The 25087-nt window shown below is 40.2% G+C and overlaps 1 protein-coding gene across 1 annotated transcript in view; it reads left to right on the forward strand.

Annotated features, from left to right (window-relative positions):
* Nucleotides 1-706: 706 nt before the first annotated feature.
* The window catches only part of LOC311143258 (SH3 domain-binding protein 4), a 55427-nt gene continuing 31046 nt past the window's right edge, over nt 707-25087 (forward strand). The window contains exon 1 of the mRNA XM_084179072.1: nt 707-818. The gene's annotated coding sequence lies outside the window, so the exon portion shown is untranslated. The remainder of the gene's footprint in view (nt 819-25087) is intronic.

Here is a 25087-nt window from a genome sequence, read left to right on the forward strand (position 1 = left end):
AGACAATGGTGGTCAGCTTGAAACATGTTGGGATTACAGACTGGGACAAGGAGATATTGAAAATGTCCTTGAAGACCCTTACCAGCAAATGCTTTGAGAACGTGCAGTTAAATATGTTGTTTTACAGGGTCATAGTAGTACGGCACCACTGGAGCAAATTAGGGTTAAGCCTAGGGGTCCCCAATTACATTCAGCCATGGGCCAATTTTTCCTTGAGGGGATGGTCGGGGGGCCAGAACATAGTTATAAATAATTTGTACACTGCAGAATGTCCACAAGAATCCCACACATGTAGTATTTGACTAAAACAGAATAATGTCATACCTTTATTACATTGGGATACGATCACCTATGCCTCTCTATTTATGTATTTCCTAAATAGGGCTTCCTTTTGGGGGACCCTGGCCTACATGACAAGCCAACTTCACACATTTGATTTTCACATCCATCTGTTTATGAGAACTCTGCTATTGACCTGACATATCTGTTATGTGGTATTTTCAACCAAAATAGTAGTATGGTGAGAATGAGAATAGTAGGCCAGCCTATTATCATATTTCTTCTTTACACTAAAGTCAAGACAGTTAAAAGTTAGCTGACTCATAATGACATCGTTTCCATTTGAAACTACTCCGATCCACGCCCCTCCCTCTCGCGGTGACATCAGCAGGGTCCTACTCTCGCTCTCTCTTCCCATCGCCAAGCCATTCGCCAAAGACTGGACTCACGCTAGGCTACAACTGGATAGTCGGAGCTCGCAAAACTACACCCATTTGATGCATTTATTTCAATGGACTTATTTACAGGACTTTTACCAGGTGAGCTAATATTTTAAAGTTCTTATTCCAATGTTTTCAAATGTTAAACGTATGTTCTCATCCAAACAGAAGTGCTCACTTCGGCAAAACCGTTTGCATCATCTATGTGCGTTCTCGTAGTTTATGCCGCGTTCAAAACAACAGGGAACTGGGAAATCCCCGACTTCAGTATGTTCAAAACGACTGGGAAAATTGTTTTGAACGGTCATCCAACTTGATATTCCAAGTCGGAAACTCGGACAGCTTTCTAGCGCACCGACTTTCCGACCTGTCTTGAAAGTACCATTAGAGTCAGGTTATTACCACATGTATGAATAACTTTAGGTAAATTCAGAATGTGGACCATATAGTTGTAATGCTGTATCAATGGAAATTGTTGTCGTTTTAATACTTGGACATTTTTACAAGGTGTGAGGGGTAATGCTAAATGATGTAAATGTAAATGTAAATGTAATGCCGCGTTCATAGGAAGTTGGAACTAGGAAACTCTGATATTTCAAACTTGCTAACTGGTTGTAGTTATACACGTGACGCGTTCAACCAGGTAGCAAGTCAGAAATGACCGAGTTACCGAGTTCCGACTATAACGTGAACGCGGATTTACTCTCGAGCAGCTACATTAATGAGCAAAGGTGGGTGGGCATATCTGTCTTTGAGGTGCTAATTTGTAACAATTTATAACTAGCTCTAGCTACATTGTTGCTTTATTTTTATTTATTTTTACCACGAAATGCAGCCTATACATCACTAATACAATGTCTGTCTGCCACCGCTCAAGTTTCGCTCCCAACAGTTAGAAAAACCAGTTTTGCCTTCTTGAGTAGAATTGAGTCCACTCTCCATCACCTATTGAACACAACTTACAATGTTTTACAAGTGGTGCCTAATCAAGTCTCCCCCCGCCATTTAAAAGTTGGTATAACGGCACTGGGCTCGCATGCGTGACATTCATTGCCAATTGCCATGGTATCAAACAATCCAACTCACCCAATATGAAAATTAAGAGTTTGACCCATGAAGCAGTGATTTGATGTCGTGTGGATATGGTGCGCTTTCTGCTGTTCGTGTTAAATTTTCCCGAATTGCATTCAATATTCCATTGTGAGTCACTGCGTTCTATTCTAAAAGCTTGCTAGCAGAGAAAGCTTCATTGGTCAGAATGTTAATTTATGCATTGGACGCTAAGAGGGAAATCTCACTACCTTTTTCGACCTTTTTAAACAGTTCGCCTATTTATCTGTTCATTCCTCTATATGCTATTTTGCTCTCTCCTCACTGAACAAGGCTACAGTTAAAGGCGCTACATGGTCAATCGGACGTCTGCATTGTCCGCATTTACTGTGGGTGATATGACCTCTGCAGAAGTCAGGGCATTCATACTTCTTGTGCTTCGCGGAGCAGCGCAGAGCTGTAATGAAGGAAGTTGTAATGAAAGTGAGTTTGTGTTTATACAGGACCTCCCGCCCTCACCTATGGTCAACCAATCATGTCAATGCGGAGCTATATGGAGCCCTCCGCATTGTTACACAATTTGAGAGGCTCACAGCGATGCGGTATGAAGCTCAATTTGGCCTCTGCGTGCCTTGCATCACACCATCCATATGGCGCCTCCGACCACATTTCGATCAAGCATGAATTGGCTCTTACTGTGGGTATGGTGTGATTCTGAAAACTGGACTCTGGGGTAGATGTTGCCCATTCATAGATGCTAACTACCTTTAGTGACTATTGATGATAGTATCTTCTGGCTGGATGGGGGGGGGGGGGGGGGGGGGGGGGGGGGGGGTTGTTAAGAGCCCTGACACTTTCGGAACAGTTTTGGAAACATAAGGAATTTAGCTTTCATATCAGCTAGAAATAGTTTTCAAAAACAAAAAGTTAAATTACTACACACCTTTTATAGGGTTCCCACACGGCCATATTTCCATGTTACAGCGCTTGTTTACGGAAAACAGACGGAAGACAGAGTTGACTACCTGTGCGAATTAGCTATCTGTGTCTCCGAACACCTGTGTGTAAATGGAAGACGGACGCCACAAATGTGTTGTCACTGAAAAATACTGTCGGCTGCATCTGTGTTAAAACCGGTTAAAACAGTGTACAGCAGTGGAGGCTGCTGAGTGGAGGACGGCTCATAATATTGTCTGGAATGGAGTTATGGAATGGCATCAAACACATGGAAACCATGTGTTTGATGTATTTGATATATTTGATACCATTCCATTCATTCTGCATCATCCATTACCACAAGTCCATCCAAGTGCCACCAACCTCCTGTGGTGTACAGTAAGTGTACATTTTGCATTTGTGAATTTATTTTAAAGTGATATGAAAGTAAAGGGCTTTATGTTTCTAGAACCGTACCACAATTGAGAATCGATTCACGTTTAGATGGAGTATTTGGCTGTTTTGGCTGCCAGAGCCAATTCGCCTCTAAACAGAACATGTAAGGTCCTTGGACTATAAGGAGTAACGTTAGGCTCCGTTTAGTCCATTATTAGGGTAGACGTAACAGTAAACATAAATCCAGGACACTCAAATTAGTATGATATGTTACATTTGGTATGGTATGTATTAATTTGTGGTTGTCCATCATCCATTTCGTATGATATGTTACGAATTACAATTCGTATGATATGTTACAAATTCCAATTTGTTGTGGTTAACGTTAGCTAGGTGGCTAATGTTAGCTAGGATAGGGGTTAGGGTTAAGGTTAGGGTTAGTAGTTGGGTTAAGGTTAGTGGAAGGGTTAGCTAACATGCTAAGTAGTTGCAAAGTAGCTAAAAAGTAGTAAACGCCCACCCATCCACCCCCACCAACCACCTTCCTTTGATTTTTGCCTTAAGTAACCTTCTGTCTTATATAACCATACCAAACGTAACATATTATACTAATTTGAATATCCCGGATTTTCGTTTACTATGTTACATATAGTCTATGAGACCAGCTGGGATTCTGTGGACCATTGGTGCAAATAAGCACACAGTACTAACAGTAAAACAAAAACTGTAGCCATGGATGATTGCTGTCATGTCTGTCCTATGTTCTATTTGTTTACTTTCACCTATCTGCATTAGAGGGACACCTTGGAGAATAATAATCAGTGGGCATAATTCAACTGCCAGGCCTGCGGAACAGCATATAATCTAAAATGCTTGCCTTTTCCCAACATAGTGTCAGTCACCTTCAAGCTTTATAATTGGAACAAAATCTCTACAAAAGTAGTTTGCACAGCTGTTTCTTCAAATGATCATTTGTAGATAAATAACTTAAAACTTTGTGCAACGGGTTCTGTGTGGCTCAGTTGGTAGAGCAGGGCGCTTGCAATGCCAGGGTTGTGGGTTTGATTCCCACAGGGGACCAGTATGAAAATGTATGCACTCACTGCTATAAGTTGATCTGGATAACAACATCTGCTGAACTACTAATATGTCGGTAACACTTTACTTGGCACCCAGTCATAACAGCTGACATAACCTGTCATAATATGGTAATAACACTGTCATGACCCATATATTTACACCTTTTGTGACATCTATTGCGTTATTTTATGGCTGGTTATGACACCTACATAAGAGTGAAATTTATTGAAATTCGTTTTTTCCAGATCAAGAACTTTCCTTTCGTTTGAAAGGTTTTCTTAAATCCTTTGTTGTAATGAATTATCTACAGTCATGTTTTTTTCATCATATTTTAAATAACCTGTAGAAAATACACCTTATGATACTGTCAGGAAGCATTATGACCATCGTGTGTCCCTTTACTTGGACTAAGAAAATACACTTTAGGACACTGTCAAGAAGCATTATGACCATCATAATCATATAAGCCAGATAGGCCTATCACGTACAGTTGAAGTCGGAAGTTTACATACACTTAGGTTGGAGTCATTAAAACTTGTTTTTCAACCACTCCACACATTTCTTGTTAACAAACTATAGTTTTGGCAAGTCAGTTAGGACATATACTTTGTGCATGACACAAGTAATTTTTCCAACAATTGTTTACAGACAGATTATTTCACTTATAATTCACTGTATCACAATTCCAGTGGGTCAGAAGTTTACAAACACTAAGCTGACTGTGCCTTTAAACAGCTTGGAAAATTCCAAAAAATGATGTCATGGCTTTAGAAGCTTCTGATAGGCTAATTGACATCATTTGAGTCAATTGGAGGTGTACCTGTGGATGTATTTCAAGGCCTACCTTCAAACTCAGTGCCTATTTGCTTGACATCATGGGAAAATCAAAAGAAATCAGCCAAGACCTCAGAAAAAGAATTGTAGACCTCCACAAGTCTGGTTCGTCCTTGGGAGCAATTTCCAAACGCCTGAAGGTACCACGTTCATCTGTACAAACAATAGTACACAAGTATAAACACCATGGGACCACGCAGCCGTCATACCGCTCAGGAAGGAGACGTGTTCCGTCTCCTAGAGATGAACGTACTTTGGTGCGAAAAGTGCAAATCAATCCCAGAACAACAGCAAAGGACCTTGTGAAGATGCTGGAGGAAACAGGTACGAAGGTATCTATATCCACAGTAAAACAAGTCCTATATCGACATAACCTGAAATGCCGCTCAGCAAGGAAGAAGCCACTGCTCCAAAACCGCCATAAAAAAGCCAGACTACGGTTTGCAACTGCACATGGGGACAAAGATCATACTTTTTGGAGAAATGTCCTCTGGTCTGATGAAACAAAAATAGAACTGTTTGGCCATAATGACCATCGTTATGTTTGGAGGAAAAAGGGGGTTGCTTGCAAGCCGAAGAACACCATCCCAACCGTGAAGCACGGGGGTGGCAGCATCATGCTGTGGGGGTGCTTTGCTGCAGGAGGGACTGGTGCACTTCACAAAATAGATGGCATCATGAGGAAGGAAAATTCTGTGGATATATTGAAGCAACATCTCAAGACATCAGTCATGAAGTTAAAGCTTGGTCGCAAATGGGTCTTCCAAATGGACAATGTCCCCAAGCATACTTCCAAAGTTGTGGCAAAATGTCTTAAGGACAACAAAGTCAAGGTATTGGAGTTGTCATCAGAAAGCCCCGACCTCAATCCTATAGAAAATTTGTGGGCAGAACTGAAAAAGCGTGTGCGAGCAAGGAGGCCTACAAACCTGACTCAGTTACACCAGCTCTGTCAGGAGGAATGGGCCAAAATTCCCCCAACTTATTGTGGGAAGCTTGTGGAAGGCTACCCGAAACGTTTAAAGGCAATGCTACCAAATACTAATTGAGTGTATGTAAACTTCTGACCCACTGGGAATGTGATGAAAGAAATAAAAGCTGAAATAAATAATTCTCTACTATTATTCTGACATTTCACATTCTTAAAATAAAGTGGTGATCCTAACTGACCTAAGACAGGACATTTTTACCAGGATTAAATGCAGGAATTGTGAAAAACTTAGTTTAAATGTATTTGGCTAAGGTGTATGTAAACTTCCGACTTCAACTGTAAATTCCCTTATATCAGTCATCAGTGAAAAAGAGGATGTCTTGTCCTGCTCTTGAAATCTGCTCCTGCTTTCATCCCAGTCATCAGAAAAAGAGCATTGGGGTAGATAACAAACATATTGTTGACATGTAAGCTATGGTGTAATGGAATGTTTTGCCCTGTGTGGTAGGTTGTGAGGTATTTGACACTCTTATTTCATAACCAGCCATAAAATAATGCAATATATGTCAAAACAGGTCTAAATATACAGTACCAGTCAAAAGTTTGGACACACCTACTCATTCAAGGGTTTTTCTTTATTTTTGCTATTTTTTACATTGTTTAATAATAGTGAAGACATCAAAACTATGAAATAACACATATGGAATCATGTGGTAACCAAAAAAGTGTTAAACAAATCAAAATATATTTTATATCTGAGATTCTTCCAATAGCCACCCTTTGCCTTGATGACAGCTTTGCACACGCTTGGCATTCTCTCAACCAGCTTCATGAGGTAGTCACCTGGAATGCATTTCAATTAACAGGTGTGCCTTGTTAAAAGTGAATGTATGGGATTTTCTTTCCTTCTTAATGCATTTGAGCCAATCAGTTGTGTTGTGACAAGGTAGGGGGGGGGGGGGGGGGGGGTATACAGAAGATAGCCCTTTTTGGTATAAGACCAAGTCCATATTATGGCAAGAACAGCTCAAATAAGCAAAGAGACACAACAGTCCATCATTACTTTAAGACATGCAGGTCAGTCAATACAGAACATTTCAAGAACTTTGAACGTTTCTTCAAGTGCAGTCGCAAAACCATCAAGCAATATGATGAAACTGGCTCTCATGAGGACCGCCACAGGAATGGAAGACCCAGAGTTACCTCTGCTGCAGAGGATAGGTTAATTAGAGTTACCAGCAATATACATTTCAGCCCAAATAAATGTGAGTTCAAGTCACACACATCTCAACATCAACTGTTCAGAGGAGACTGCGTGAATCAGGCCTTCATGGTCGAATTGCTGCAAAGAAACCACTACTAAAGGACACCAATAATAAGAAGAGACTTGCTTGGGCCAAGAAACTTGAGCAATGGACATTAGACCGGTGGAAATCTGTCTTTTGGTCTGATGAGTCTGTGTCTTTGTGAGACGCAGAGTAGGTGAACGGATGATATCCGCATGTGTGGTTCCCACCGTGAAGCATGGAGGAGGAGGTGTGATGGTGTGGGGGTGCTTTGCTGGTGACACTGTTGGTGATTTATTTAGAATTCAAGGCACACTTAACCAGCATGGCTACCACAGCATTCTGCAGCGCTACGCCATCCCATCTGGTTTGGGCTTAGTGGGACTATAATTTATGTGTTTTTCAACAGGACAATGACCCAACACACCTCCAGGTTGTGTATGGGCTATTTTACCAAGAAGGAGAGTGATGGAGTGCTGCATCAGATGACCTGGTCACCACAATCCCCCGACCTCAACCCAATTGAGATGGTTTGGGATGAGTCGGACCGCAGAGTGAAGGACAAGCAGTCAACAAGTGCTCAGCATATGTGGGAACTCCTTCAAGACTGTTGGAAAAGCCTTCCAGTTGAAGCTGGTTGAGAGAATGCCAAGTGTGTGCAAAGCTGTCATCAAGGCAAAGGGTGGCTATTTGAAGAATCTCAAATATAACATCGATTTAGATTTTTTTAAACACTTTTTTGGTTACTACATGATTTCGTATGTGTTATTTCATAGTTGTGCTGTCTTCACTATTATTCTACAATGTAAAGAATAGTAAAAATAAAGAAAAACCCTTGAACGAATAGGTGTGTCCAAACTTTTGACTGGTAGTGTATGTGTCATGACAGTGTTAACACCATATTATAACAGGTTATGACAAGTTATGTCAGCTGTTATGACATACTCGTTTGGACCAGACAGCATCAGATAGATGGCCTACACATACAGAGACATAAGGGCTCTGTTTCACTCGCTCGGGTGCTTTCTCCAGTGAGATACATTCAGCATCTTGCGAATTGAAGGAAAATTATGAAATACAGAGAGACGAAAGATACAATATTTTTCTTTTTTTTCTTTTTTGCTTGGTCAATCATTAGGGGAAGCCTGGCTTCCCTTGGCATCCATGAATACACGCCACTGCGAATATGAAAGACAGTCATCCATATGCTGTAATGGAAATAAGGCCATGCTCATAAAAATTATTGTCCTCCCTAATCTTAAATGGCACCGACCGCCACTGATTGATATAAGATATCAATGTCAACATAGTGCAACTAAAAATGAGTGGGTATGACATTTGAAATTGTAATCTGGTGATATCATTTAATTTCTAATGGATGGAGTTTATCTCCATCTCCCATCTTCAGCCTACTTCTGATGTTGTGTTCAGGTCATCTGTTTAATGCCAAAGTCTCTGCCCAAGCATAACTTATTTTTCCTTCTCTCAGCTTGCTCTTGAGTGAAAACTGGATTTAAATGGAGTTCATTGTGTGAATGAATGTTTGTGATTCCAGATAAGCTGCTCCCACAGTGAGAACGTGCCTCTCCGCTGTCTCTTGGTGTACATTAGCGCTGAGGCGAGAGTCCAGTTGGTTAGTTACAGCATGCATTACAACATAGAGGGCACACTGGCACAGTTGCATGAGCCAGGGCAACTGCGTTGGCCCCAGGGCACTCTGGCACTCTCTCTGATACATGGGATAATAGCCACTTATTACCAGGTGTGACTCATGCTAGAGATTTGGTTGTCTCATTCTGTATCGTTCCCCTCATGCTGTGCATCAGCTTGGGTTTTAAGTGGAAATGTGTTCTCCCAAGTGTTGAACAGTTTTAATCAACATTGATTGTTGAAGAGGGAGCAGACCAACCTTCCCTGTAGCTTCTGTTTTATTTGTTCCAATATTTTGAATGCCCATCTCCACAGGGATTTATAAACTATATTAACTGGATAACTTTTCTCTCCACTTTATTTGTATTCATTCCACTAGCCTATCAAATTATTGGTCTTTGTGCACAACGAGAGTGTTATCAACCTGGAACATGCAGAGCGGCTTGTTGAAAGTGAGATTAGGAAGAGAAACCAGAGGGTACAGTGTCCCTTGCATTCCAATGTTTCTATACCATTTCTCATACTCCATGCATGGCAAGACTGGCGTTGTGATGAGAAGTCCACTGAAATGTCTGAAAATTCATTTTCTTTGTTCTTTCTTTGTTGTTCCTTTTCTATTCAATCCATTATGTACAATTGCATTAAATATTATTTGAATAATGCAAGATTTTAAATCCCAGCAGTCTTTAAAATGACATTCAGGAGCACAAGGTTTTCAATAGTTGTGTTTAATTCCTAAAAAAACATATTTATTGGAATATAATATTGGAATGGAATATAACTAATAACATTAAATAATATTGGAATATAACATTTAATAACAATAACTTAACTAATTAATTCAGTGTAACATTGATGTGGCAACTCTCTTATGCTCTGCTATTGCACAATTCTAATTTCTACATAGGTCACAAATAAAGCTATCCTCAGTAAAATTGGAGCACAACTCATGAGCCCACTGCTCACACCTAATCCAGTCCCCACCTGTGACTGTAAACAGGGGGAGAGATGCCAATTGAAAAGCTCTCTCTTAAAAACGTAGCTAGCTATATGACATAAAATGCTGTGTAAAATAGCTAAAAGGCTATAAAGTAACATTAACTGTAAAGCTATCAGTCACTAGTGGAAACATTTACAACTGCAATTAAGTTACGTTATCTTTTTTAATGTATTTTACCTCAGACGATCTGGTAGTAAGGTTGCTATCTAGCACTCCTAGCACCTCATGCTAACTAGCTAGCTGGCTAGCATTTACTGCTAGTGAAGTTGCTAGCTATCAAGTTAGCATAAACTAGCGCAAACTTGGCTAGTCATTGTCTAAATGACAGGTAGAAACACATTTATAACCATAAAGGTGTAACTAGCCCCCGGAGGGCGAGTTGCCCTCAAAACACTGATCCAACATATTACGACTTTACTCAAAAATGATCTACAATTTTCTCTCTAAACAAGTGGATTATAAATTGTTTTGTTGAAGTATCGCCAAAAGTTGTGATGACACAGATGATCATTTTTGTTGAGCAAGAGCAGTGGCAGCCAGGGAAAGTGTTGTGAAAATAATTTGGGAACATCTTGTGGTCTTAATGTGAATTACATTAAGGGGGGCTAGTTATCCTCTAGTACCCTACCATGTAAGACTGAGTTGATGTCACTGAAGAATCCAGATTATGAAGCTGTCAGAGCTCACAGACAAAATCAGTCTATGTACACAATGAGGTGTCTGTTATGGTTCTCATCAACATGTCTTTGATGACATTATCTTTAAAGACTTGCCAATGGTCAATATAGCCCCACATAGTGCCATGAAGAGTGTATGTCTGTAATATGTTAGAGCTCTATTTTTCTGCAGACTATCAGGACCACAGGCTGGTTATAAAACTTACGACACAGAGGAGTCTAGACCGATACTGAAACGTTTACCTCTGTTATAACACCTATTCTTTAGTGCATGCTTTTAGTACATTTGAGGCTCAGTGGTAGCCACAGGTATTCAGGCCACAGATAGGTAGTAAAATGGTTTACACAAGAGCTTATTATTAGCGAAGACTACCCTCAGATCTGAGACTGAGGTCTGGCTTTGACCAGCCAAGGCCAAGGTGTGGTTAACAACACCATCTGTTTCCTGGGGATCTGTGTCATCAGCACTACTTGGTCAATTCCCAAGCAATTTCAAGTACCTCAATCTTGACTTTGACAAAGATAAATTCCATCATATTCCCATGAATTTAGTTTATAGGACTGTATCCATTTTAATGCCATATTCCATTGGTTTTTAAAGTGCTTGTATTTCTCAATAATGGCATGGAGTTTCTGTTTAACCACAAGAACTGAGTACAATGCACAAGTCAAGAACAAGTCAAGCTGAGTCACAGTTGAAGTTAGGGGATTGGAGGGATGGGAGGGAGGCATGGGGGATCTGGTTGCCCCTTATCAGAAAGGCATTTCCTCCTTGTTGCTGCTCCTCAGGCACTTTCTGTTCACGAACAACCCTCCTCAAACACAGAGGCAAGAACCTCCTCAGTTCGTCTGTACTGTACGCCAAAGAGAACATGAACCCAAATCTCTCAGCTATCAATGTCCTGCTCTCACAACAGGGTGCTAGCATGTACTGTGTCTGTGCATCTTTGGCCTTGAACACAGATTTACTACAACTGTAATGACAATAATTGTCAGTGTTCGTCCTCTGTCTTTTCCTGTACACAGCCTGATTAATGTTCTGAGAGTGTTTCCCAGTCTTACCTACAGACAGTTAACCTTCCTCTTGTGTGGAACATTGTCATTACGCAAAGTGATGTGCAGTACAACAGAAAGGAAATCATAATCTATTTTCATGATATTCAAAATATCATTTTGAAATTGTTACTCATGCTAATTGCTCACTCATTTTTACAGCTGTGATGTCAAGCAACTTCCTCTGCCAGCCAGCACTGTTCCACACGTCTGATGTGCACTCTTATTGCCAAAACAGGTCAGCAGCATCTCAAGCCTAGAGTTGAAATTAATAACAACAGCACAAAGACTGTAGTACTTTACCCAAATATGCTGTATGACATATTTATTACAAACGGGTTGGAACCAAAATGTATTTCCCATCGTTTCGTTCTGAACAGAACCATTTTTTTTTGTTCCGTTCCTCTGTTCCGACCAGCAAAATAAAGATCAAACACCAAAAAAGTAACAGTTTATATCATAGGGGACAGAATGCGGTCGGACCATCATATAATTGGCATATACAGTGGGGAGAACAAGTATTTGATACACTACCGATTTTGCAGGTTTTCCTACTTACAAAGCATGTAGAGGTCTGTAATTTTTATCATAGGTACACTTCAACTGTGAGAGACGGAATTTAAAACAACAATCCAGAAAATTACATTGTATGATTTTTAAGTAATTAATTTGCATTTTATTGCATGACATAAGTATTTGATCACCTACCAACCAGTAAGAATTCCGGCTCTCACAGACCTGTTAGTTTTTCTTTAAGAAGCCCTCCTGTTCTCCACTCATTACCTGTATTAACTGCACCTGTTTGAACTCGTTACCTGGATAAAAGACACCTGTCCACACACTCAATCAAACAGACTCCAACCTCTCCACAATGGCCAAGACCAGAGAGCTGTGTAAGGACATCAGGGATAATATTGTAGACCTGCACAAGGCTGGGATGGGCTACAGGACAATAGGCAAGCAGCTTGGTGAGAAGGCAACAACTGTTGGCGCAATTATTAGAAAATGGAAGAAGTTCAAGATGACGGTCAATTACCCTCGGTCTGGGGCTCCATGCAAGATCTCACCTCGTGGGGCATCAATGATCATGAGGAAGGTGAGGGATCAGCCCAGAACTACACGGCAGGACCTGGTCAATGACCTGAAGAGAGCTGGGACCACAGTCTCAAAGAAAACCATTAGTAACACACTACGCCGTCATGGATTAAAATCCTGCAGCGCACGCAAGGTCACCCTGCTCAAGCCAGCGCATGTCCAGGCCTGTCTGAAGTTTGCCAATGACCATCTGGATGATCCAGAGGAGGAATGGGAGAAGGTCATGTGGTCTGATGAGACAAAAATAGCTTTTTGGTCTAAACTCCACTCGCCGTGTTTGGAGGAAGAAGAAGGATGAGTACAACCTCAAGAACACCATCCCAACCGTGAAGCATGGAGGTGTAAACATAATTCTTTGGTGATGCTTTTCTGCAAAGGGGACAGGACGACTGCACCGTATTGAGGGGAGGATGGATGGGGCCATGTATCGCGAGATCTTGGCCAACAACCTCCTTCCCTCAGTAAGAGCATTGAAGATGGGTCGTGGCTGGGTCTTCCAGCATGACAACGACCCGAAACACACAGCCAGGGCAACTAAGGAGTGGCTCCGTAAGAAGCATCTCAAGGTCCTGGAGTGGCCTAGCCAGTCTCCAGACCTGAACCCAATAGAAAATCTTTGGAGGGAGCTGAAAGTCCGTATTGCCCAGCGACAGCCCCGAAACCTGAAGGATCTGGAGAAGGTCTGTATGGAGGAGTGGGCCAAAATCCCTGCTGCAGTGTGTGCAAACCTGGTCAAGACCTACAGGAAACGTATGATCTCTGTAATTGCAAACAAAGGTTTCTGTACTAAATATTAAGTTCTGCTTTTCTGATGTATCAAATACTTATGTCATGCAATAAAATGCAAATTAATTACTTAAAAATCATACAATGTGATTTTCTGGATTGTTGTTTTAGATTCCGTCTCTCACAGTTGAAGTGTACCTATGTTAAAATTACAGACCTCTACATGCTTTGTAAGTAGGAAAACCTGCAAAATCGGATATTGGAAATGTAATCAAAGCCTATTGGATGATAACTTGTTTTTAACTAGGAAAGAGGAATTTATAACTGATTTTTTCTAACATAACATTGGTACAGCAAATCCCCTTATTGTATGGGACACTTTTAAATGTGCCTTTAGAGGTCATTCAATTCAGTACTCATCTTGAAAGCAAAAGCAATTTAGGTCAAAAGAGTCCATACTAACAAAGGAAATAGAAGGTCTAACAGAACAGATAGATAGCAATAAAAACTGTAACATAGAGGCTCAGAATAAATAAGGGGAAAAACAAAAATAAATGAAGAAACTTATTCAAGAAAGATCAAGTGTAATATATTATAAAAAATAAAGCAAACTGGATGGAATATGGGGAAAAATGCACCAAATTATTTTTTAATCTTCAACATAGAAATGCTACCAAAAATAATTTACTGAAACTGGTTACAATTGACGGAGTCACCCATGATTCACCAAATGATATTTTGAAGGAGGAAGCAAAGTACTTTAAGCATATGTTTTCGTTTCAGTCGCCTCCCATCTCCTCTAACTGAAGCTAATTGTAGGAATTTTATTCATATTGATAATGTAAAATTAACAGCCATACAGAAAGACTCATGTGAAGGTGAAATTACAGAGGAGGAACTTCTGGATGCAATTAAAGACTTTAAGTCCAGGAAAACTCCAGGGTTGGATGGCATACCAGTCGAGGTATACCAAACCTTTTTTGATATACTCAGAGGACCGCTATTAGCATGTTTTAACCACTCCTGTAAATGGTAGATTATCAGACACTCAAGAAGAAGGTCTGATTTCATTATTACTGAAACAGGATACAAGTGGAAAATATAAAGATCCAGTCCATTAAAAAAATTGGAGGCCCCTTACACTTCAGTGTTGTGATGCAAAAATTCTAGCAAAATGTATAGCGCATAGATTTAAAAAAGGTATTGTCGGACATTATTCATTCTAATCAGACATGTTTTTTACATGGGCGATACATTGGAGATAACATAAGGCAAGTACTGGAAACAATAGAATACTATGTAAAATATGTGAAACCAGGCCTGCTATTCATAGCAGACTTTGAAAAAGTATTTGATAAAGTACGACTGGGGTTTATATATAAATGCCTGGAGCATTTCAATTTTGGACGTATAAATTGGGTTAAAATCATGTATAGGAACCCTAGGTGTAAAATAATTTTTTACTGTCAAGTGGAGTAAAACAAGGTTGTCCACTATCGTCATATCTATTTATTATGGCCATCGAAATGTTAGCTATTAAAATCAGATCCAACAATAATATCAAGGGATTAGAAACCCAGGGCTTAAAAACAAAGGTGTCATTGTACGCTTCTGATTCACAACTTGAATCCCTCCACAGCCTCAACTTGAATCCCTCCACAGCCTCATAGAGGATCTAGATACATTTTCTAACCTCTCTGGATTACAACCAAATTATGATAAATGTACTATATTACGTATTGGATCACTAAAAAATAAAAAATTTACATTACCATGTAGTTTACCAATAAAATGGTATGATGGTGATGTGGATATACTCAGGAATACATATCCCAAATGAAATAAAGTATCTCACTCCAATAAATGTTAATAGAAAGTTAGCAAAAATAGATAAGATCTTGCTACCATGGAAAGGAAAATACCTGTCTATTTGTGGAAAAATCACCCTGATTAACTCTTTAGTATTATCCCAGTTTACCTATTTGCTTATGGTCTTGCCTACGCCTAGCGAACAGTTTTTTTTATTATATGAGAAAAAAAATATTCAATTTTATTTGGAACGGCAAGCCAGACAAAATTAAACGGGCCTATTTATATAATCCATATGTCTAATCGGAGGACAGAAATTATTAAATATTAAAGCATTAGACCTATCACTAAAAGCTTCAGTCATACAAAAGTTATACTTAAATCCGAACTGGTTTTCTAGCAAATTAGTAAGATTGTCTCACCCCTTTTTCCCTTTATTCAGATTACAAACTCTCACTTTCAGTTATTTGAAAAGGAAATAATCTCCCAAATATCACTATTTCTAAAACAAGCCATAGAAAGTTGGTTGCAATTTCAATTAAATCTTCCAGAAACGACCGAACAAATAATGCAACAAATATTGTGGTTAAACTCAAATATACTAATTGATAAAAAACATAATTTTTTGAAAAGATGTTTAAAAAATGTATAATCTTCGTAAATGATATCATAGGTAGGACTGGTGGAGTTATGTCGCACATGCAGTTAACAAAAACATATGGAAATGTCTGCTCTACCCAAAATTACAACCAAATAATTACAGCATTACCGCAAAAATGGAAGAGGAAAGTGGAAGGAGGAAAAAGTAAGGAACTTGTGTGTCGGCCCTGCATTAAAGAGCATAATTGGTTAAAGAAAATTGTGATAAATAAAAAAGTATACCAGTTTCATTTCAGGACCAAAGGATTCACAGCCGTCCCATATAGATTGCAAAATAGTTGGGAAGAGATTTTTTACGTACCGATTCCATGGCATAGTGTTTATTAATTGATACGCAAAACTACACCGGAATCAAAACTTTGAATTTTCAATGTAAATTATTATACAAAATTCTTGCTACCAATATAATGTTATTTATATGGGGGATACAATCTTCCCAGCTTCCCAGCTCTAGCTGTGAATAGACAGAATCATTAGATCATTTGTTTTGGTACTGTCCATTTGTAACTTGTTTTTGGTCACAGGTCCAGGAATGGCTGAAGGATTGCAATATGTACCTGGAGCAAACCCTGCAGATTGTAAATTTTACATTTACAATCTGTAGAAACAATGAGAATAGAAGGGTTCAGAACTTTTGTGAAACAGCACAGTACAGTTGAAAAATTATATGGCAAATAGAAATCCAATATGGATGATGTTAAGAGATAGATGGGAGGTGTTGAATGTTGCTGAAGGATGGGACTAATAACAACTAACAACAACTAATAACAACAAGATAAGTAATGTAAAGCATACTGTGTCCATAATAAGTATATGGGTTATAGGTTGAGAGCTTTTGTGAAAAAGCACAGTTAGAAATAATGGCATATAGAAGCAAACCGGATGGACATCAAGAAAATGATTGGAGAGGTTGAGGGTAGAGGAAGTTCAGGCGTAAAAACAAACAAAATATAATTATTGTAAAATTGACTGTGTCCATAAAATGTATATAGTATGTATAAGCTGGAAGTAGAGGCCTAAGCGTTGTTGTTCACTAGTTTACTCCAATTAGGGAAAGGTTGGTGGGGTTTGAATGTAATAAAGGGAAATATATTTTTAAAAAGGATATGTATATAAACTCAGCAAAAAAAGAAACGTCCTCTCACTGTCAACTGCGTTTAATTTCAGCAAACTTAACATGTGTAAATATTTGTATGAACATAACAAGATTCTACAACTGATACATAAACTGAACAAGTTCCACAGACATGTGACTAACAGAAATTGAATAATGTGTCCCTGAACAAAGCGGGGGTCAAAATCAAAAGTAACAGTCAGTATCTGGTGTGGCCACCAGCTGCATTAAGTACTGCAGTGCATCTCCTCCTCATGGATTGTACCAGATTTACCAGTTATTGCTGTGAGATGTTACCCGACTCTTCCACCAAGGCACCTGCCAGTTCCCGGACATTTCTGTGGGGAATGGCCCTCATCCTCACCCTCCGATCCAACTGGTCCCAGACGTGCTCAATGGGATTGAGATCTGGGCTCTTCGCTGGCCATGGCAGAACACTGACAATCCTGTCTTGCAGCAAATCATGCACAGAACGAGCAGTATGGCTGGTGGCATTGTCATGCTGGAGGGTCATGTCAGGATGAGTCTGCAGGAAGGGTACCACATGAGGGAGGAGGATGTCTTCCCTGAAACGCACAGCGTTGAGATTGCCTGCAATGACAACAAGCTCAGTCCGATGATGCTGTGACACACCGCCCCAGACCATGTCGGACCCTCCACCTCCAAATCGATCCCGCTCCAGAGTACAGTCCTCATGTAACGCTCATTCCTTCGACGATAAACGCGAATCCGACCATCACCACTGGTGAGACAAAACCGCGACTCGTCAGTGAAGAGCACTTTTTGCCAGTCCTGTCTGGTCCAGCGACGGTGGGTTTGTGCCCATAGGCGACATTGTTGCCGGTGATGACTGGTGAGGACCTGCCTTACAACAGACCTACAAGCCCTCAGTCCAGCCTCTCTCAGCCTATTGAGGGCAGTCTGAGCACTGATGGAGGGATTGTGCGTTCCTGGTGTATCTCGGGCAGTTGTTGTTGTTGTTGCCATCCTGTACCTGTCCCGCAGGTGTGATGTTCGGATGTACCGATCCTGTGCAGGTGTTGTTACACATGGTCTGCCACTGCGAGGATGATCAGCTGTCCGTCCTGTCTCCCTGTAGCGCTGTCTTAGGCATCTCACAGTACGGACATTACAATTTATTGCCCTGGCCACATCTGCAGTCCTCATACCTCCTTGCAGCATGCCTAAGGCACGTTTACGCAGATGAGCAGGGACCCTGGGCATCTTTCTTTTGGTGTTTTTCAGAGTCAGTAGAAAGGCCTCTTTAGTGTCCTAGGTTTTCATAACTGTGACCTTAATTGCCTACCTTCTGTAAGCTGTTAGTGTCTTAACGACCGTTCCACGGATGCATGTTCATTAATTGTTTATGGTTCATTGAACATGCATGGGAAATAGTGTTTAAACCCTTTACAATGATCTGTGAAGTTATTTGGATTTTTACGAATTATCTTTGAAAGACGGGGTCCTGAAAAAGGGACGTTTCTTTTTTTGCTGAGTTTATATGTACAGTGGTGTGAAGAAGTGTTTGCCCCCTTCCTGATTTCTTATTTGTTTGCATGTATGTCACACTTAAATGTTTCAGATCATCAAACAAATTTAAATATTATTAAGGGAAAACAAAATCCAAACCTACATGGCCCTGTGTGAAAAAGTGTTTGCCCCCCCTGTTATAACACAACTCAACTGTGGTTTATCACACCTGAGTTCAAAGCCATTTCTAAAGCTTTGGGACTCCAGCGAACCACAGTGAGAGCCATTATCCACAAATGGCAAAAAACATGGAAGAGTGGTGAACCTTCCCAGGAGTGGCCGGCCGACCAAAATTACCCCAAGAGCGCAGCGACGACTCATCCAAGAGGTCACAAAAGACCCCACAACAACATCCAAAGAGCTGCAGGCCTCACTTGCCTCAGTTAAGTTCAGTGTTCATAACTCCACCATAAGAAAGAGACTGGGCAAAAATGGCCTGCATGGCAGAGTTCCAAGACGAAAACCACTGCTGAGCAAAAAGAACATTAAGGCTTGTCTCATCTTTGCCAGAAAACATCTTGATGATCCCCAAGGTCTTTGGGAAAATACTCTGTGGACTGACGAGACAAAAGTATAACTTTTTGGAAGGTGTGTGTCCCATTACATCTGGCGTAAAAGTAACACAGCATTTCAGAAAAAGAACATCATACCAACAGTAAAATATGGTGGTCTTAGTGTGATGGTCTGGGCCTATTTTGCTGCTTCAGGACCTGGAAGACTTGCTGTGATAAATGGAACCATGAATTCTGCTGTCTACCAAAAAATCCTGAAGGAGAATGTCCGGCCATCTGTTCGTGACCTCAACCTGAAGCGAACTTGGGTTCTGCAGCAGGACAATGATCCAAAACACACCAGCAAGTCCACCTCTGAATGGCTGAAGAAAAACAAAATGAAGACTTTGGAGTGGCCTAGTCAAAGTCCTGTCCTGAATCCTATTGAGATGCTGTGGCATGACCTTAAAAAGGCAGTTCATGCTCGAAAACCCTCCAATGTGGCTGAATTACAACAATTCTGCAAAGATGAGTGGGCCAAAATTCCTCCACAGCGCTGTAAAAGACTCATTGCAAGTTATCGCAAACGCTTGATTGCAGTTGTTGCTGCTAAGGGTGGCCCAACCAGTTATTAAGTTGTAGGGGGCAATCACTTTTTCACACAGGGCCATGTGGGTTTGGATTTAGTTTTCCCTTAATAATAACAACCTTCATTTCAAAACTGCATTTTGTGTTTACTTGTGTAATCTTTGACTAATATTTACATTTGTTTGATGATCTGAAACATTGAAGTGTGACAAACATGCAAACAAATAAGAAATCAGGAAGGGGGCAAACACTTTTTCACACCACTGTATTTATATGTATATATGTGTGTGTGTATATATATATTTGCGAGAGAAAAAAACAAACAAATGGGGGATTGGAAGTGATGCAGACAATTACATTGATGGAAGTTACAATCTATCTGATATATTAATGCTGATCTACCCCCAATAAAAAAAATACAGTAAAATAATTAAATGTTCATATCGTTCCTTTCTGTTCCTTTTTTTTGTACAGAGCGGCACCAGAATTTCTTGTAGTTAATAAATCCAATGTGAAACGTGGTAACTATAGTATCCTTAACTAGCATTGAAAAGGTTAATTCATTCTTCTCTAATAAAAAAATTGATCTCCCATTTCTGAATCATGCTTGTAATGTCAGTAGGCTACTAGACTATGATTCTGAGGGGGAGGGTTAAGGGCAGGTTGCCTACACACGCACACGCCAGTGTTTCCATCAGCCTGTAGGCCTAATTGCCGACTTTTGCTTGACAATCTGTAGCTGGACAATCTGCCTGGAGAGCCTGTCTATCATAGCCTACACCCCGAATTCGGCTGAGGAGAGAGAGAGAACAAGAGACGAGCCTTGGCCTAGGCTACTGTTGGATACGAAGATGGAGGCCTTTTTCATTGAAGTATAGCAAACGTTAGAGGAAAAAACGTAGTCCTACAGTGAAAAGCCTACAAGAGGAATGTCCTCCATGTGGACAAGTTTTAATATTGTAGTGGACTAAGATGAGAATAACTTTGGTGCGGCCAAATGCAGGCTACTGTGCATCTCGCTATTAAGGTAGAATGCAATTTTGGAACTTATATTGATTTATTTTCATATTTATAATATAATTTGTTTTATCATTATTATTGTAGATCATTGTTATTATTATAAGCCTATTTATTTATCAAGACCAGTTCATTAAATATGCTAAATTGAAAAACATTTGTTGGCTAAATTAAGGTTGATCTGTGTTTTTAGTTGTGTGATCCATATTTAGTTTAGGATAGGTTATAAGTAGGCCTGTTTTAAAATAAATAACTGTAGGCTATTGCTATCATTTGTTGGGTAAGGTAAGCACTAGCTGTTGGTAATTGCTGCAATATAGCCTGTTCAAAACTTTTGTGAAGGTTTAAACCAGTTCGTAAGTGTTTTGTTTCATTCTGTTGAGCCATTTTCTTTGGCCAAATTAAGTTCCAACTCTAATGCTGTGTTTAGCTACTGCAGGCGCAGTGGTCTAAGGCACTGCATCGCAGTGCTAGCTGTGCCACTAGAGATCCTGGTTTGAATCCAGGCTCTGTTGTAGCCGGCCGCGACCGGGAGACCCATGGGGCGGCGCACAATTGGCCCAGCGTCGTCCAGGGTAGGGGAGGGAATGGCCGGTAGGGATGTTGGTAGAGCATGGCGTTTGCAACGCCAGGGTTGTGGGTTCGATTCCCACGGGGGGCCAGTATGAAAAAAATCTATAATGTATGCACTCACTAACTGTAAGTCGCTCTGGATAAGAGCGTCTGCTAAATGACTAAAATGTAAAATATGTAAATAAAAGAAGCTTTAACTTCCTGACTGATGTCTTGAGATGTTGCTTCAATATTTCCACATAATTTTCCTTCCTCATGATTCCATCTATGTAGTGAAGTGCACCAGTCCCTCCTGCAGCAAAGCACCCACACAGCATGCTGCTGCCACCCCCGTGCTTCACGGTTGGGATGGTGTTCCCCTTTTTCCTCCAAACATAATAATGGTCATTATGGCCAAACAGTTCTATTTTTGTTTCATCAGACCAGAGGACATTTCTCCAAAAAGTACGATCTTTGTCCCCATGTGCAGTTGCAAACCGTAGTCTGGCTTTTTTATGGCGGTTTTGGAGCAGTGGCTTCTTCCTTGCTGAGTGGCCTTTCAGGTTATGTCGATATAGGACTCGTTTTACTGTGGATATAGATAATTTTGTACCTGTTTCCTCCAGCATCTTCACAAGGTCCTTTGCTGTTGTTCTGGGATTGATTTGCACTTTTCGCACCAAAGTACATTCATCTCTAGGAGACAGAACGCGTCTCCTTCCTGAGCGGTATGACGGCTGCGTGGTCCCATGGTGTTTATACTTGCATACTATTGTTTGTACAGATGAGCGTGGTACCTTCAGGCATTTGGAAATTGCTCCCAAGGATGAACCAGACTTGTGGAGGTCTACAATTCTTTTTCTGAGGTCTTGGCTGATTTCTTTTGATTTTCCCATGATGTCAAGCAAAGAGGCACTGAGTTTGAAGGTAGGCCTTGAAATACATCCACAGGTACACCTCCAATTGACTAAAATTATGTCAATTAGCCTATCAGAAGCTTCTAAAGCCATGACATCATTTTCTGGAATTTTCCAAGCTGTTTAAAGGCACAGTCAACTTAGTGTATGTAAACTTCTGACCCACTGGAATTGTGATACAGTGAATTATAAGTGAAATAATCTGTCTGTAAACAATTGTTGGAAAAAATTACTTGTGTCATGCACAAAGTAGATGTCCTAACCGACTTGCCAAAACGGTAGTTTGTTAACAAGACATTTGTGGAGTGGTTGAAAAATGAGTTTTAGTGACTCTAACCTAAGTGTATGTAAACTTCCGACTTCAACTGTATATATATAACTCATACAGTGCACACCTAAGCCTGTAGGCCTATGCATGCAATGCCCTGATGCGTTTAGTGCTCAAATCTGACAGCTGAACCGTGAGGTGTACAATTATTGTTTTAGTAAAGTAAAAAACGAAACCAAAATTTGGCTATAAAGTTTTGCATATCAATAAAGTGTTTTTGTAATTTGTTATAGGCTGTTTTTAAGGACACGTAAATGTGGCTCATTTGGCCAATATCCCTTGTTTATTGATGGTGCTGGCTGCGGAAGGTCGGATCTGAATGCATATGGATGTATGGTACATTTCTCAATTGAAATCTTCCCGGTTACGTGTCCGGCGCCAAAATTTCCTAACAGAAACCCTGGCACACACACTTGCAAAAAATTTCTGGCAGGCAGGCATACACTGGAACAGATAATGTTTCTGTTCCGCAACAGTATAGATCACTTTCATTCATGTTTCTGATTCTGTTCATCGAAAAATAACATTATTTTCTTGTTTTCGGTTCTGTTCCCTGAACTGGTTCCAACCCCTTATTTACAAACGCGGTACACACCAGTGAAATCTTATCATAGGACTGCTCTGTCCATCTGGTGTCAGTAAACATTTCAATGTAATTAGTCAGGCTAGTAAGTTTATCAGCTTCATTCTTTAATCAAATTCGGGAGCACAATGTGCACAGTCAGTCAGGGATGCAACGCCACTGTCTATAGGGATACAACACAATGCCCCTTACTCTCCTACAGAGGGACGGCTCTACATTGAACATTAATCACATCACCTTGGTGTCTGAGTCCATATCCTGTGGAGAATGATGGTGGATTGAGAATAGCTTTATAACTGAAGACATTATCTTGAAAAAGTAAAGAGGCAATTAGAAAATTACAAAGTGGTTTTGATGTAGCTGGCTGATAAGGTTCTCATTGTTTTGACTGTTCGAACAATTACACAAAACACAATGTCCTTTGTAGGCATTGGTTTGCTTTGTTTTACTTGGGCACCCTTTCACTTTGAAACTTGAAAGAAGGGTCACCTCCCTTCCCTATTTCAGTTGATCCATTGAGTTTCACACTAATTCTCAACTTCAGACCGAAACAAGGAAAACTGTAGAGCTCTTTTTACATTTTCACATTCAGCAGATTGTCTGATAACAGAGAGTAGCCTAGATTTTGTGGTATTAAGTGGAGAATAAAGTGCCAATTCAAGAAACACACTTTCTGGAATTATTTTAATTATGTAGCCTATCTTTTATAGTATTGCACTTGCATGGTAGGACAGATATACTGTACTACTGTTGGGCGGTATACCGTATTTTGAAAACCCACGGGATGGTTTTTCAAAACTATTTATTTGGAGTTTTTCAAGAAATGTGATTATTTGTAGCTATTTTTTAAGTTAATACCTGCAGTCAACTTGTGCAATATGTTAGGCGATAAAGCAGTTCTTCATTTCACCTGTCACATTATTTTACATTCTCAAGCTTACCGTAGTTCCCCAGAACAGTTGAGCCAGTCACGTGTTCGTTATAAAGAGCACAACAAGAGAAGCGTGAGCTGGTGAGTCCACAGCATTCTATCGGCGAGTCTCTGTTGTGTGGCGCACATGAGGTAATTCACAACTAAATGTTTGCCATCAGATATCTTATAACTGATTTCTGCCATGTTTTAGAAGTCAAATAGCTCTGTTATCTGAGTTATCTGTACAGCTGCCATTTTTTACCTGTGCTTCCTACTAGCGTTTTTTCCTCCGTTCTTCTCCCCTCTGCTCCCCTCTTCTCCGTATACACATGCGGCTCTTCCTTCAGAAAAGCATGCATCACAACTTTGTTCATTTGCACAATTTCTCTCGTTCACTTTCGCTTGTAAATATCCACACTCACCGAAAATGACATTCGGTAGCTACTAGCTGTGCTTGAATAACTTTATGAGCTGGATTTGCCTGTCTTAGCAATTAGTTTATGTTCGTTTTCGCTCATTAGCATTTAGCTAACAGCATCTTTGTGATTTCGCTATTACTTGTGCTAATTTTATTATAATTTAATGTATTTTTTTGCCGTTTTTAGCGCCCCCTTGTATGCTATGCCAGTAATACCGTAAATCCCGGGATAGCAGAAGAATGGTATGAAAATCTTGATACCGCCCAAGCCTATTAACTGTACTATATTTAATTACCAAAGCCCATTCATTTACATTTCAGTGAACATATTGATGGCTTTTGTGTTTTTGCGGGATGTATTTAATGACATATTTCCTCATGTTACACCTTAGATGAGGAATATGAGCACCTGTATCTGACCTGGAAGTAAAAGACAGGCATAGCATTGTCATCTGCTCCTCTGTAATAAAACCCATTTGCACCAGCCTTCCCCTGGGGGGCCTGAACACGGTAGGAACCAAATCACTGGCTATAAGGAGTGGTGTGGATTATAGATTCATAGTGCATTTCCCCTGTAGGGATTTTAGTGAAAGGGAAAGGGCAATTTGGTTGTTCTGTCATGGCCTCAGCACTGTATCAGAGTGTGATAGACTAATCCGCTTACACTGCCTGGTGCTGCAGTTGAGTTACCTGCTAGTTGGTAGCAGGTAACAAGGTTTATTTGAACAGTGAGA

Source organism: Coregonus lavaretus (assembly GCF_964263955.1).
Source record: "Coregonus lavaretus genome assembly, chromosome: 16".
NCBI lineage: Eukaryota > Metazoa > Chordata > Actinopteri > Salmoniformes > Salmonidae > Coregonus > Coregonus lavaretus.